The 13,742-nt window shown below is 39.0% G+C and overlaps 1 pseudogene; it reads right to left on the bottom strand.

Annotated features, from left to right (window-relative positions):
* Positions 1–5,272: 5,272 nt before the first annotated feature.
* On the bottom strand, positions 5,273–6,168 carry LOC138590875 (uncharacterized; annotated as a pseudogene).
* Positions 6,169–13,742: the final 7,574 nt, after the last annotated feature.

Below are 13,742 nucleotides of genomic sequence, written 5' to 3'. Positions count from 1 at the left end.
TATCCTTCCGCAGGTTCACCTACGGAGGGACTTATTTGTTTTTGTTTTTTTTATATATTTTTTATAGCATTTCAGTAAAGACTGAGCAGACTGCAGATGGGTGATCACAGTTTTATTTATTTATTTTATATTTAACATTTCAGTCAAAATTGAGCAGGTGATTACAGTTTCAGTTTTACTTTTTTTTTTTTTTAAATATACGAAATATTAATAGGCAAATAGGCGGAAGTCTAGGGGGGGGGGGGGGGGGGGGTTCTGTCTTAAGGCATATATGTATGTATGTATGTATGTATGTATGTATATATATGTTTTGTGCATTACTTGTTAAGTGTAGATGTATTTGTGTTTTGTACGTTTTATATCTGATTTGTGAATTCAGCTATGTTTTGTATTGCTTAAATGGGAATGGGATTTACATGTTTGAACTCGATAGTTTCAGTGGCGCACAGTAATTCATATCCAGTCCCAGGTAGGAGTGCTGTAAAAATAATGAGTTGGAATGTAAAAGGGCTTAAACATGCAGTCAAAAGAGAGAGGTTTCTCTCACACTTAAAACATCTTGGGGTAGGCATAGCATTCTTACAGGAAACCAACCTTCAGAATAAAGACCACTTTGGGATTCACAAAGACTGGGTAGGGCAGGTGTTTCACTCACAATTTAATTTAATTTTAAAACTAGAGGAAGCTATACTAGTCCATAAAAATGTTCCTTTTATTGCATCAAACACTATCTCTGATCCAAATGTTCGATATGTTACGGATGTGTGAGGAAGCTACTACAACTTAATTTAATTTTAGTTAATATTTACGCCCCTAACTTTGACGATGATCAGTATTAAAAAAGAAAAAATGCTAAGCTCCATCCCCAGTCTGGATAGTCATCACTTGATTCTTTCAGGGGATTACAATCTGGTGATCGTTCCTCTCATTCGACATCAAAGTCATCTAAATCAGTTAACAACCCATGCATTTATGAACACATATAAACTTGTAGATCCATGGAGATTTAAGAATCCTAACAAAAGGGAGTACTCTTATTTCTGTCATGTACACAGATCATTTTCAAGAATAGACTTTTTTTTGCTCGATCCCTATTTACTGAGAACAATAACAATTTGTTAATGTAATCTGATTTTGATCTCTGGCCATGCATTGTTATTAAAGAAAAATAAGGACCCACTCGACCGTTCATCATACAGACCAATTAGTTTAGCAAACTGCGATGGTAAAGTGTTTTCAAAAGTTTTGGCTCCTCGCCTTGAAAACATTCTTCCTCACATAGTGTTGGACCACCAGACTGGGTTTGTTCAAGGCAGACAGTCCTATTTCAATCTGAGACGATTGTTTAACATAATCTACACGAAATCTCACACTCTATCCCCAAAAGCGGTAATCTCACTCAACGGCGAGAAGGCGTTCGATAGGGAATAGAGATGAGTAATGAGTGGGAATATCTTCTTTCCACACTCAGTCGGTTTGGATTCGGCCCTAATTTTATTAAACACATAAAACTTATCTACACCGACCCAACTGCCTCAGTTTACACTAACTCTGTCTCCTCTGATTACTTCACTCTCTTCAGGGGGACTAAACAAGGAGATCCATTGAGCCCACTATTTTTGTCTTAGCAACAGAACCACTCTCCATAGCTCTCAGGTGCAACAGTGCTTTACAGGGTATTACACATGGTGGCCTAACACATACTGTCTCGCTCTACACAGACGACTTGTCTGTCACCAACCCTGTCTCAACCGTACCTGAAGTCTTCAGAGTCCTGGAAGAATTTGGAAAAATATCAGCATACAAACTTAATTTTAATAAAAGTGAGTACTTCCCCATTAACAAGAAAGCTTAAGAATTTCCCAATCTGCCATTTAAACTCACAGCTGACTTTTTCTCATATCTGGGGGTAAAAATAACCAAATCTTACTACAGTTTATTTAAAGCAAATTGTATTCCTCTTTTAGAACAGTGTAAAAAGGATATTAAACGCTAGTCTTTTTTACCCTTATCTCTTATTGGGAGAACAAATTCGTAAAGATGAATATTGTTCCAAATTTTTTATATTTGGTTCAAGCGATACCTAAGTGATTTTTGACACACTCTCAAAGTCTTACGGCTGCATGGTTGTGGCCTCTCCTACAATTAGTATCTTCGGGGTATCCCTTGTTTAAGCTGGTACAAATTTCCCTCCTTACTTTCAGAAAGTTATTGCCTTTTCCTTTCTAGGTAGACATTCAATTCTATTCAAATAGTTCATAGTTATCTTTATAATACTACTTTGTAGAATATTCCCCTGGTGTCTAGTCCTTATTGTCCAAATTGGGATAAATGTAACATCGGTCAAAAGTACAATGTATTATTGGTCATTAATATAAGCTTGCATCTAATCAGAACTTAATAGCATAATAAATCTGGTTCTGTGTTTGCTGTGTTTTTAATATATCATTTGTTGATTGCTTTAACAATGCAATAATGCCACAAGCACTGATCTTTACCAATCCTGTTAATATTGTGACACTAAAAATATATACACATAGGACTTAATCATTTTCACACAGCTCTCACCCACTTGGAAAAACCTTATACCTACAGTATGTCGGGATGCTGTTGATTTCAGCTTAACATTTCATTCCATCAACACTGAGAGCCTACACCTTATTCCTAGTCAGGAAGACTTAGCAGTGCAGAACCATCTGGGTACAATGGACTCCCTCAATAACTGTTATCATTGCACAAGAGAAGGCATTCTGACATACAGCTGCACAGTCTGGTAGTCCAGCAGCACCAAGCCTTGCCCTTTCACATTCAAGGGATATGAAGGGGCTGGGTTCTTATTGTCCAGATTAAAATGAATGTTAAAGTGGTCACTGCGCGATGTATTACGTATTTGCCATAAGATATGACTAATAACCTTGTGTCTAATCAGAACATTGAGTAACAGTGAAACAGACACTATTGTATTTTTAACGATATGAATTCATTCAGAGTTCTTCCACTTTTAAAAACTATTGCTCATTAACTCATTCATACCCTTTGATAATAGAATAGATCCTAATAAATTAAAGAATGTAACTCAACACTGATACTACATTATGACTAATGCTACAAATGATTACAAATAGACATTTGCATGAAGTCCAAATCAATGTCACTGCTGCACATTAAAGAACAAACAGCTCAACCAGGGTTCAGCAGGTTTCCCCAAAGATTCCGGCCAAGCAGATGGTCACACACATGCCACAATGCACACGCAAAGGAGTCTTCAGGACTTGGAATCTGACTTCATCAAGTCTCAATAGTCAATAGCTTACAAAGATTAATACAATTCTGTTAAACTTACCAAAGCTGCTCATCTTTTGAATGAGTCCATCCCTCGAAAAAGGCTTTTTCAGTGTATCCGTTTCTTCTTCTCCTTCAGCCATGTAAAAAAGGAACAATGGTAAATACAAATCCAAACAAAAAAAGTGCTACCCACCCTAACTGCTGTCAGCTAAGTGACCTTCAGAACGGTCTCAAGACATGGCAGTTAGGTAGTTAGACCTAACAGGCAGTTAGGTCCATACGGTTCTTGTCAAATAATAGAGCAAGAGAGAAATTCGTTATACTCTGAAAACCACCCTCACATGAGGAGAGAAATTGACAAATCAAAGCATGGTTTGTTCTATTTAATAATTTTAATACTTTGCATCTGTATCATATTTTATTTTGCTAGAAGTCTTTTTGAGTTTTTTATTTCTATTATCATTCCCCACAAAACACCTCTAGAATGATATGTTAGGGATCCCTGGATTATTCATAGGTGTGTTTTCGGCATAACATGAATCAAACCAATCAGAGCGTCAGCTCTCATTCCCTTTAAGGGCCAGGTGCGCCTGTAGGCAGGCGTGTTGCTATTTACACGGCGGATTTCAGTCATTCTTCTATAAACCGGGCTCTCCTTCCACTGTGCCCCTGCACAGGCAGAAAACACACAAGTCACTGTACAATATACTGTATGTCGAAGCACGGATTGGAGTTAAAGCCACTGAAGCGATCCCACTGCCCAGGAGAATTAGAGAGAGCGTGCATCAGAATGAGCGCGCATTATGGAAAGCTTTGTGTCATTCTCGGTTGTTTTTGGAAAACAGCATATGCCCCTCTTTGGTAAAGATGCAGTAATGTACCAAATGAAACCACGGCAACTTTCATAATAATGAAGTTTAAATGTTAATTGGATGTGCTTAATAGTAGATTCATTATTATTTTTTTCCTCAATCTAGTGGATCGTGAGATAAATCATGCCCTTTATTCTATTGTTTATTCCATCTAGCTCCGTAAGGCCACCATACTTAGCAGTCATAGAGTGTTGTCGATGATCTTTCAAAACTGCACGGAACAATACACTGTCTATGAAGGAGCAGACAAAGGCTACATGTCAATCAATCGATCAAATTTTATTTGTATAGCGCCAAATCATAACCAGGGTTATCTCGAGACACTTTACAGAAAGAGCAGGTCTAGACCGACTCTTTGTTAAGTAATTTAAAGAGAGGCCCAACATGAATCCACCTTGAGTAGCACTTAGCAATTCGGCACATTGGCAAGGAAAAACTTCCTTTTAACAGGTAGAAACCTCGAGCAGAACCAGACTCAAGTTTAACAGCCATCTGCCTCGACTGGATGGGCCGAAAATGGGATAGAAGGAGATGCAGGATAGAGACAGGCAAAGAGAGCAACAACAACATATGTTCTTGTTACCACAACAACATATGTCCTTGTTACATGAATAACAACAGACACATACTTATGGTTACAATGCCAATAATAGTGGTAGACTGGGGTGAAGATTGGCTAAATAAATAAATAAATAAATAAATTAGCGAGAGAAGCAGAGTAATGATAAAGGCTGAGGTAATCGTAATTGTAACAGTTGAAGTCAACAGGTCTACTATTAGCATTAGCAGCAACAATAATGATACTATGGGGAAGGCTGATGTTAGTAGTTGTTGCAGTCGAGCAGGTCCACAGCAGCAGGTGGTCTGCAGCAACGATCCTCAGGAACCTTCAAGACAAGGGAGCACAAGAACTCCCGGGAAGATATGTGGTTAGTAATGTTAATGGGACCAGAAGATACAGAGTTAATGAGCTGCATTAATATGACAGAGAGAGAGAGAGAGAGAGAGAGAGTCAGAGAGTCAGAGAGAGAGAGAGAAGCTTGGTGTGTCAGATCCCCCCGGCAGTCTAAACCTATAGCAGCATAACTATGGGCTAGTCCAAGCCTGAGCCAGCCCTAGCTATAAGCTTTGTCAAAGAGGAAAGTTTTAAGTCTACTCTTAAAAGAAGAGAGGGTGTCTGCCTCCGGACCTTGACTGGTAGATTGTTCCAGAGGAGGGGGGCCTGGTAATTGAAGGCTCTACCTCCAACACTACTCTTAGAGACTTTAGGTACCACAAGCAGGCCTGCATCCTGGGAGCGCAATGTTCTGGAGGGGTAATATGGCACTATGAGCTCTTTAAGATATGATGGTGCCTGACCATTAAGAGCTTTGTAAGTAAGAAGAAGGATTTTAAATTCTATTCTAGATTTTACAGGAAGCCAGTGCAGAGAGGCTAATACAGGAGAGATGTGATCTCTCTTCCTAGTTCTTGTCAGCACACGTGCTGCAGCATTTTGTACCAGCTGCAGAGTTTTTAGTGACTTATTAGGGCAGCCTGATAGTAACGAGTTACGATAATCCAACCTGGAAGTAACGAATGCATGGACTAGTTTTTCTGCATCGTTTTGAGACAAGATGTGTCTGATTTTTGCTATGTTGCGAAGATGAAAGAAGGCTGTCCTTGATATTTGTTTTATGTGGGAGATGAAGGACATATCCTGATCAAATAGAACTCCCAGATTCCTATCAGTAGTGCTGGATGCCAGGCTGATGCCATCTAGGGCAGCTATATCATTAGAGAAAGAGTCTCTAAGGTGTTTTGGGCTGAGCACAATAACTTCAGTTTTGTCTGAATTAAGTAGCAGAAAGTTTCCAGTCATCCAGATCTTTATGTCCTTAAGGCATGCTTCTAGTTTAGATAGCTGATTGGTTTCGTCTGGCTTCATAGATAAGTATAACTGAGTATCATCTGCATAACAATGAAAATTAATGGAGTGTTTCCTCATGATATTACCCAGAGGAAGCATATATAAGGTAAAAAGAATCGGTCCGAGCACAGAACCTTGTGGAACTCCATGACTAACTTTGGTTTGCATAGAGGACACATCATGAACATTAACAAACTGAGATCGATCTGATAGATAAGATTTAAACCAACTTAGTGCAGATCCTGTAATGCCAATTAAATGTTCTAATCTCTGTAACAGGATGTGATGGTCTATCGTGTCGAAAGCGGCACGAAGATCTAACAGGACGAGTACAGAGAGAAGTCCTCTGTCTGAAGCAGTAAGTAGATCATTTGAAACTCGCACAAGGGCTGTCTCAGTGCTATGGTGGACTCTAAATCCTGACTGAAAGTCCTCAAATAAACTGTTGTTATGAAGAAAGTCACATAATTGATTAGCGACTGCTTTCTCAAGGATCTTTGAGATAAAAGGAAGGTTAGATATAGGTCTATAGTTAGCTAAGGTGCCTGAATCTAGGGTAGGCTTTTTAAGAAGTGGCTTAATTACAGCTAGTTTAAAAGACTGGGGTACATAGCCCGTCGATAAAGACATATTGATCATATCTAGTAAAGAAGTGCTAATTGAGGGAAAGACTTCCTTAAGCAGCTTGGTTGGAATCGGGTCTAAAAGACAGGTTGATGGTTTAGACGAAGATATCAGAGAATTTAGCTCAGGAAGGTCAATTGGAGAAAAACAGTCAAGGTAAACATCAGGTTTTTGAGCAGTTTCCAAAGATACACCTGCACCAGTTAACGGCAGGAGGTTACAAATTTTGTCTCTTATCTTTAGGATTTTGTCATTAAAGAAGCTCATGAAATCATCACTGCTGAGGCCTATAGGAATACTTGGCTCAGTGGAGCTGTGACTCTCTGTCAGCCTGGCTACAGTGCTGAAAAGGTACCTGGGATTGTTTTTATGTTCTTCTATGAGGGAGGAGTAGTAGACACCTCGAGCATGCCGTAGGGCCTTCCTGTATTTATTAAGACTATTTTGCCAGAGTAAACGAGACTCTTCTGTTTTGGTGGATCGCCACATTCTTTCAAATTTACGCGACATTTGCTTCAAGTTACGAGTTTCTGAGTCATACCATGGAGCTAGCCTCTGTCGTTTAATAATCTTCTTTTTTAAGGTGGCAATCGAGTCTAGAGTACTTCTCAGCAAACCTGCAGTACTATCAACAAACTGATCAAGCTGAGCGGGACTAACATTAGCATAAGAGCTTTCTGTAGTAAACAGATGTGGTAAAGAATTAAAAGCAGCTGGAATTGTTTCCTTAAATTTAGCTACAGTCCTATCAGACAAACATCTTGTGAGAACATTTTTGTTAACTGGAGAGTAGTCGGTTAATAGGACATCGAATGTTACTAAATAGTGATCTGATAAAAGAGGATTTTGTGGGAAGACAATTAAGTTTTTGGTTTCAAGGCCATAAGCTAGAACAAGGTCGAGGGTGTGGTTAAAGCGGTGAGTAGGCTGGTTTACACTTTGAGTGAAACCAATAGAGTCCAAAAGGGACATAAATGCCATGCTAAGACTATCATTATCAACATCTACATGAATATTGAAGTCCCCTACAATAATTATTTTATCTGAACTCAGGACTAAATCTGATAAAAACTCTGAGAATTCAGTTAGAAAATCAGAGTATGCGCCAGGAGGGCGGTATACTATCACAAATAAAACAGGCTGTAAAGTTTTCCAAGCTGGGTGTGAAAAACTCAGAACAAGGCTTTCAAAAGAGCTGAAACTAAGTTTTGGTCTAGGGTTGATTAGAAGACTAGAACTGAAAATAGCTGCCACTCCACCACCTCGACCAGTGTCTCGAGGAATATGAGTATTAAGATGACTGGGAGGAGTGGATTCATTTAAGCTGACATATTCTTCCTGACACAGCCAAGTCTCAGTTAAAGAGAGTAAATCAATATGATAATCTGATATCAGATCGTTCACTAATAGAGCTTTAGATGACAAGGATCTGATATTTAACAGACCACATTTAATTCTCATATTTTTTGGCATAACTTTGGTTGTTGTTTTAATTTTTATTAAATTTTTTTGATTTACTCCTTTTTTATTGTCTATTTTTATACATGTAGAGCCTTAATATGCTTTTGGGTTATTTGACGCCACCTGTGGCTGTTGTAGCCCAATCTCTCGAAAGGAGATATAGACTGAAATTGAAAGTACATCTTTCCGGCTTCAGGTATGCTTCCTCGTGGGCCTTGCGGGCTGGGGAGCATTTCTCGTTACAGTATGGCAGCAGCCACATGTTCATCCCAGTTCCGATTTTCAAAAAATTCTACTGTCTCTGCTCTAATTGTAGCAGCCAGTCATTCCTTTAGTGTGATCAAACTGTCTAAAGTTAAAGTCAGTCACTCAATCTTCCCACACTGTGTCTTAATCACCCCCGGTGTGTCATGGTACTGTAACATAAAGGTTACTCCCTGTCGTCAAACTCCACCATCAATCTTCACTGAGTAATATCCTGTTCCTGTATCTCTAACTCTTGTCTATCTCTTGAGTAATGCATTTCTTTTTGGCTGTTTGCAACAACTCTGGGTAGATGAAAAAATGGCCCAAAGTTAGCAGTCTGCATGGCAGATTTGAAAAGTATAATTACAGTTATTTTTTCATTATTGAAATGGCAATCAGATATGAATAATAATGCAAGTCATTGTCTAATAACAAAAAAGGGAAAGGTTGGTATCTCAGATTGAAAATTAACTATTGGCATTCAAGACTATATACAGGAGAAGTGCACAGAGGAATGAAAATGTATTCCATCTGACTTGTGAATGTAGAAGAGATATGCTAAAATATATGACATTTTTTTTGTTTCAGGCCCTTCCTTTTCTCACTGTTGGGGAGAGTGCACCTCAATAGCAGTACCAGGCTATATAACGACTGAGGATGCTGGAACCAGGAGAACAGAAGCTGGCTTCAAATGTAAGCTGTGATGTATATTTCAGCGTTTCAGCAATTTATCTTTGCATTTTCTACTTCTTTCATCCAGGTTGATGACTTAGAGGTCACAAGCATCACGATGATTTGTGGTCATTCACAAATACAGAAAATAAATTCAATGTACGAGGCCACCTTAAAAGTACCTGAAACGATATGGTTAATTTATTGAGTCCCCTATAGACTTTGTTGGGGAAACCGATAGGGAGATAATTTCTTCTAAAAGGAAACTGGACTTGAAAATTGAACCAAGTCCAGTTAACTTGTGGATTAATCTTGTATACAATGACCTGGATGACTGATGATCTTTGCACATACTGTAAAGGGGAATAATTATGTTGACTTGTTAAGTTTTAGTAGTCATATACTTGACTTGGATTTATGCATGTGTTCATCAAATTGTTTTATTTCAAATGTTAGCTGATGAATGATGTTGATGTATCCTTTACAGGTATGTGATACTATCCTGGTGCATGTCAGCACCTTGTTAGGGCAACACTCTGTTGCATGGAGAATTGTTTTAACTACACTGTATGAGGTTGCCTGGTGAAAAAAGTGGCACATGCTCCATGTTGAAAAAGGCAGAGCTCAGAACAGAATTGTACCATACCATTGTACCAAGAACAATGAATTCTGCAGCAGCAAAGCATTGCCTCTGCAGTGTTTTATGGACTCTGACCAACAGAGCACTTTCTCAGTCTTCACAAAACAACAGAATCTGCGAGGTGCCGCTTTACTTTGAAAAGCATCAAGACTTTCCTAAAAACACCATGACAAGTGGATTGTCTGAAATGCTCTGGCCATACATTCCTGACACCAGTCAGGGGATTGAAAGGTTTTTGGCTCTCAGAAGGAAAGTAGAGCCACAAATAGAAAAACATGCAGCACATTGTCTTTTCCTGAAAATAGTTGTCTTATTTTCTGAAAGCAGCAATAAGCAACTTTTATATAACAGTGAAATCTGTCAACTTTTTAAAAAAACTATCCACTTTGTGTATTCTATAGCCAACAGATTTGGTTGCTTTTTAATAATTTTGTTGATAAAGACACAGATTGTGCCTCTGTGTAAGATGAGAATTTTCTTAAAGTTTAGGTTTGCTATATTTCACTATTTTGCACTTCAGAGCACTTGACTCCCATGCCTATATCAATTTAAGTATTATTATTATTATTATTATTATTATTGCTTATCGCTTTCATTCACTAGTATTTGATCGTTTGTAAAAACAAATCTGCATGTTTGGGTGATAAAGTGTTCTGACATGGTTAAATAAAATAACAGTTTGATAATTAACTACTGAGTACAAATGAATGTTTTATACCTTTACTATTGTTTTGCTTTAAATAACACTAAGGATGTTTGTTGAAGTTGTTTGATGTGGATTAAAACCACATCCCGAGTCTCCAAAATGCTTTTCTCTCAGGAGCACCCCAGCCTGGGATAGCCGAGTTTCCTTCTTCTGACAACTCTGGGCAAAGCTGAATTTGAAGAAGACGCTGCTGGATCTGGATCAATAATAAAAACCTCACCGCGGTCAGAAAAACATGTCTGGAGAAGAAAGGATACACTTCAACAATCATGCAAGCACTGACAGGGTGAGGAAAAGCATTACACATTTTATTTTAAAACTTTGTTGATCACATCGTTCTTGTTGAGGGTTTGCTGACAATGTTGCTTGTGATCATTTTCGTGTCAAGTGGCAGCTGTGCTGTGTGTGGGAGGGAATGACAGTTAAAGAAAAACTTGTTACTATCTGAATATTCAAGACTGAAAGTTGTGGTAGCATTTGAGTTGAGGGCCGAGGACCCTGCCATTTGGACGGCCTTGATAGTTTTATGTGGCGATGTTGTAGGCACCTTTAGCCTGCAGTGTACAGTAAACTTCATTTGGCGTGTCTTGACGGCTTGATAGTGTGATATGTTTTTACATTAAAAAGAAAATGCATTCATTGCAAACGACCAGCTGGGCCAACACGCCTCCTAGAGGGTCGGCTCCACACTCCCATAGACTTTCTTCTATTGTCCTCCTCTCTGGATGAAGTAAAAACATAATAACTGAATGTCACAATGTATGCTAAGATTAGTTTAGCAGTATACTATAGCGTATGGATAGTGGCCATCACCATCCATACGCACAACATTGCGCTAGTATAGCTTCATCTACAAATCCACGTAAACAGTGCTGCTACAGCTTACCCTCACAGGGTTTCATCACTTTGTCCACCCCGTCAGTCCGTACTGAACTCGGTAGAAAGGCCTTTTCCTACTCTGCCCCATCAACCTGGAATACACTACAGAAGAATGGTGTCCAGCTTAATTCTAGGGAATTTTAAAATACTTTTATAGAACATGGAGAGAGCGTCTGTGGGAATGTACCATGTAACTTTTATTGACTTTTCTGCATTCATCAGTTTAATGATTTTACTATTACTTTGTATCTCCGTATTAATTTTGTTGATTGATGTTGAGTATTGTCTGTAACTCTGTGTTGTTGTTGTTGCTGCTGCTGTCCAAGCAGGTCTCTGACCACATGTCTTAATGAGATTAAATAAAGGCTAAATAAAATTAATAAAAAATTATGCAGCACAGGGGTTCCCAAACTGTCCCTGGAGGTGGTTAAAACATAACGTTGCGCACAGCCGTGCACACGCTCCAGCAGGCCTGTCCAAACCCATGCACTAGAACAACACGAAGAACACAACCGCCTAACAACCATAATATCATTTTATAGTAATTTAAGAAAGGCTAGATGCAGAATACAATTTCCATGTAGCACTGAATACATATACACATTACTTCAACATTAGACTCACCTAATGAGATGGGTGGGCACAATGCATGGAGCAGAGCAAGCCCATTGTGGGTTTAATTTTGGAGACGGCCACTCGGAGATCATCATCCATGTTTATTTTTTTTCATGTAAGTCAGTGCTCAGAAAGTCTTTCCACATAAGAAGTTAGAGCCAAAGGGCACCAGGACATCTATAGCGACCTTGGATAGCTGCGTGTATTCCCTTTCGACGGAAATCCAGAACTCAGCGTCTCAGCAACGTCTTGGTATTAAACGCTGTCTGTAACGTTCGGCCACTTGACAGTTCAACTGATGCGTCCTCCAGGTCTGATGTCAGATGATTTTCCCACGCAACAGTGAATGGTGATCTTATTCAGTCGTATTGTTCTGGAGCGGTTTCCTCTGGAAAATACTTGTTAAAGTGTTCCAGGAGGAACTGGAAGTTGCGTAATGATATAGACTTGTTCACTGTGTTAACACTCAGTGCATTTTCCTCCATGAAGTCTTCCATCTTATAGAAACCATAAGAATCCTGCCCATTTCAATTTGCGCACTCTGTGAATAATACAGTGTCTGAAATGTACGTGAGGTGCCACATGTAAGACTCTTGCTTCAGTCCTTGCCCAGTCCAGCTGGGGGAGACCAGCATTGCTCCAGCACTGTCTGTATACACACCAATGCAATCGTCCCAAAGTGTATTGTCAAGTTTAGTGAACATGTCCTCACCTGTGCACGTCTCCTCGAGCAGGGTACAAAACAGCATTAAGAATTCCGTCAAAACTGTACTTACATTAACTGACTTATTGCTAAAGCATCGGGTTTGATTAATGTTTCCTCCATTGTTTAGCTTTTGTGCCTGTGCAATTAAATATGGCGCGTCATTATGATGCCATTTGAGCTTTGGCTTGGATTGTTGTTTGTTTCATAAGGGCTTTTTGGCCTTACAACTCTTGCTCCTTTCGGCGGAAAAAAATCAACTGGTTTAGCAGCAAGTGAGGGATGCTTGGTTTTCCAGTGTCTGTATAGCCTTTTAACAGGCTTTAGGCTTTCAAGTGCAAGTACCCCAGCGCATGCAACACATTGGGGGTGTTGAAGTTTGTTGACGATGACACATGCAGATACATATTGCATTCATCTTGATATTTTCAAAACCTCGAAGAGCTGCTCCGGCTGATGATGGATATTACCACGGTGGTCTCCACCTACGTTCACATGTGTTTCCTGTGCTGCTGTAAATTGACCTGCTATGAACGATGCTGTTAATCTGTCGCAATTACCTCAGGGACACTTTTTTTGCGCTTGGTTTCATTTCAAATTTAACTACTATTTTTGAATATATCTTGAAAATAATGGATAAAATATGCAATTTTACATTTTTATTTGTTTTTTGGTATGCATCTCGCGACCTCCCCGGTGTCTGCGACCCCCTGGGGGTCCCGCCTCCCACTGTTGGAACCACTGAGAAAAAAATCAACATGCTCTGTATCACAGACAATTCTCAAAGAAACTCAGAAAGAAAACCACGACGTAAGTAAAAATAGTTGTTTTTTTATTTATTTTTTCTTTATCAAACGTCACTGAACGGCGAAGCGGATAAAAAAGTTACAACATGAAAATTATACCATTTAAAATAACATTAACTCAGTGAAAGGAACATGCTGTTTTTAGAAGAAAAAAAAAAAAGAAAAAACAAGCGTTTTTATATATTCCCATTTTCCCCATTTCTAATATAGAATTGCCTACATTTCTAAGAAACAAAATCATCCGATCTCTCTTCTGTCCCATTCATGGTTCATCAGTTATGCGTCGGGCTTGTAGTTGCAGACCTGCTCTCCTTCTGGGCTTCA

The sequence above is a fragment of the Semicossyphus pulcher genome, unplaced genomic scaffold, assembly GCF_022749685.1.
Source record: "Semicossyphus pulcher isolate SPU_LCO1_2020_fin unplaced genomic scaffold, fSemPul1.0.p SCAF_14, whole genome shotgun sequence".
NCBI lineage: Eukaryota > Metazoa > Chordata > Actinopteri > Labriformes > Labridae > Semicossyphus > Semicossyphus pulcher.
The sequence above is the reverse complement of the archived record's forward strand: the minus strand, read 5'-3'. Positions and strand labels throughout refer to the sequence as shown.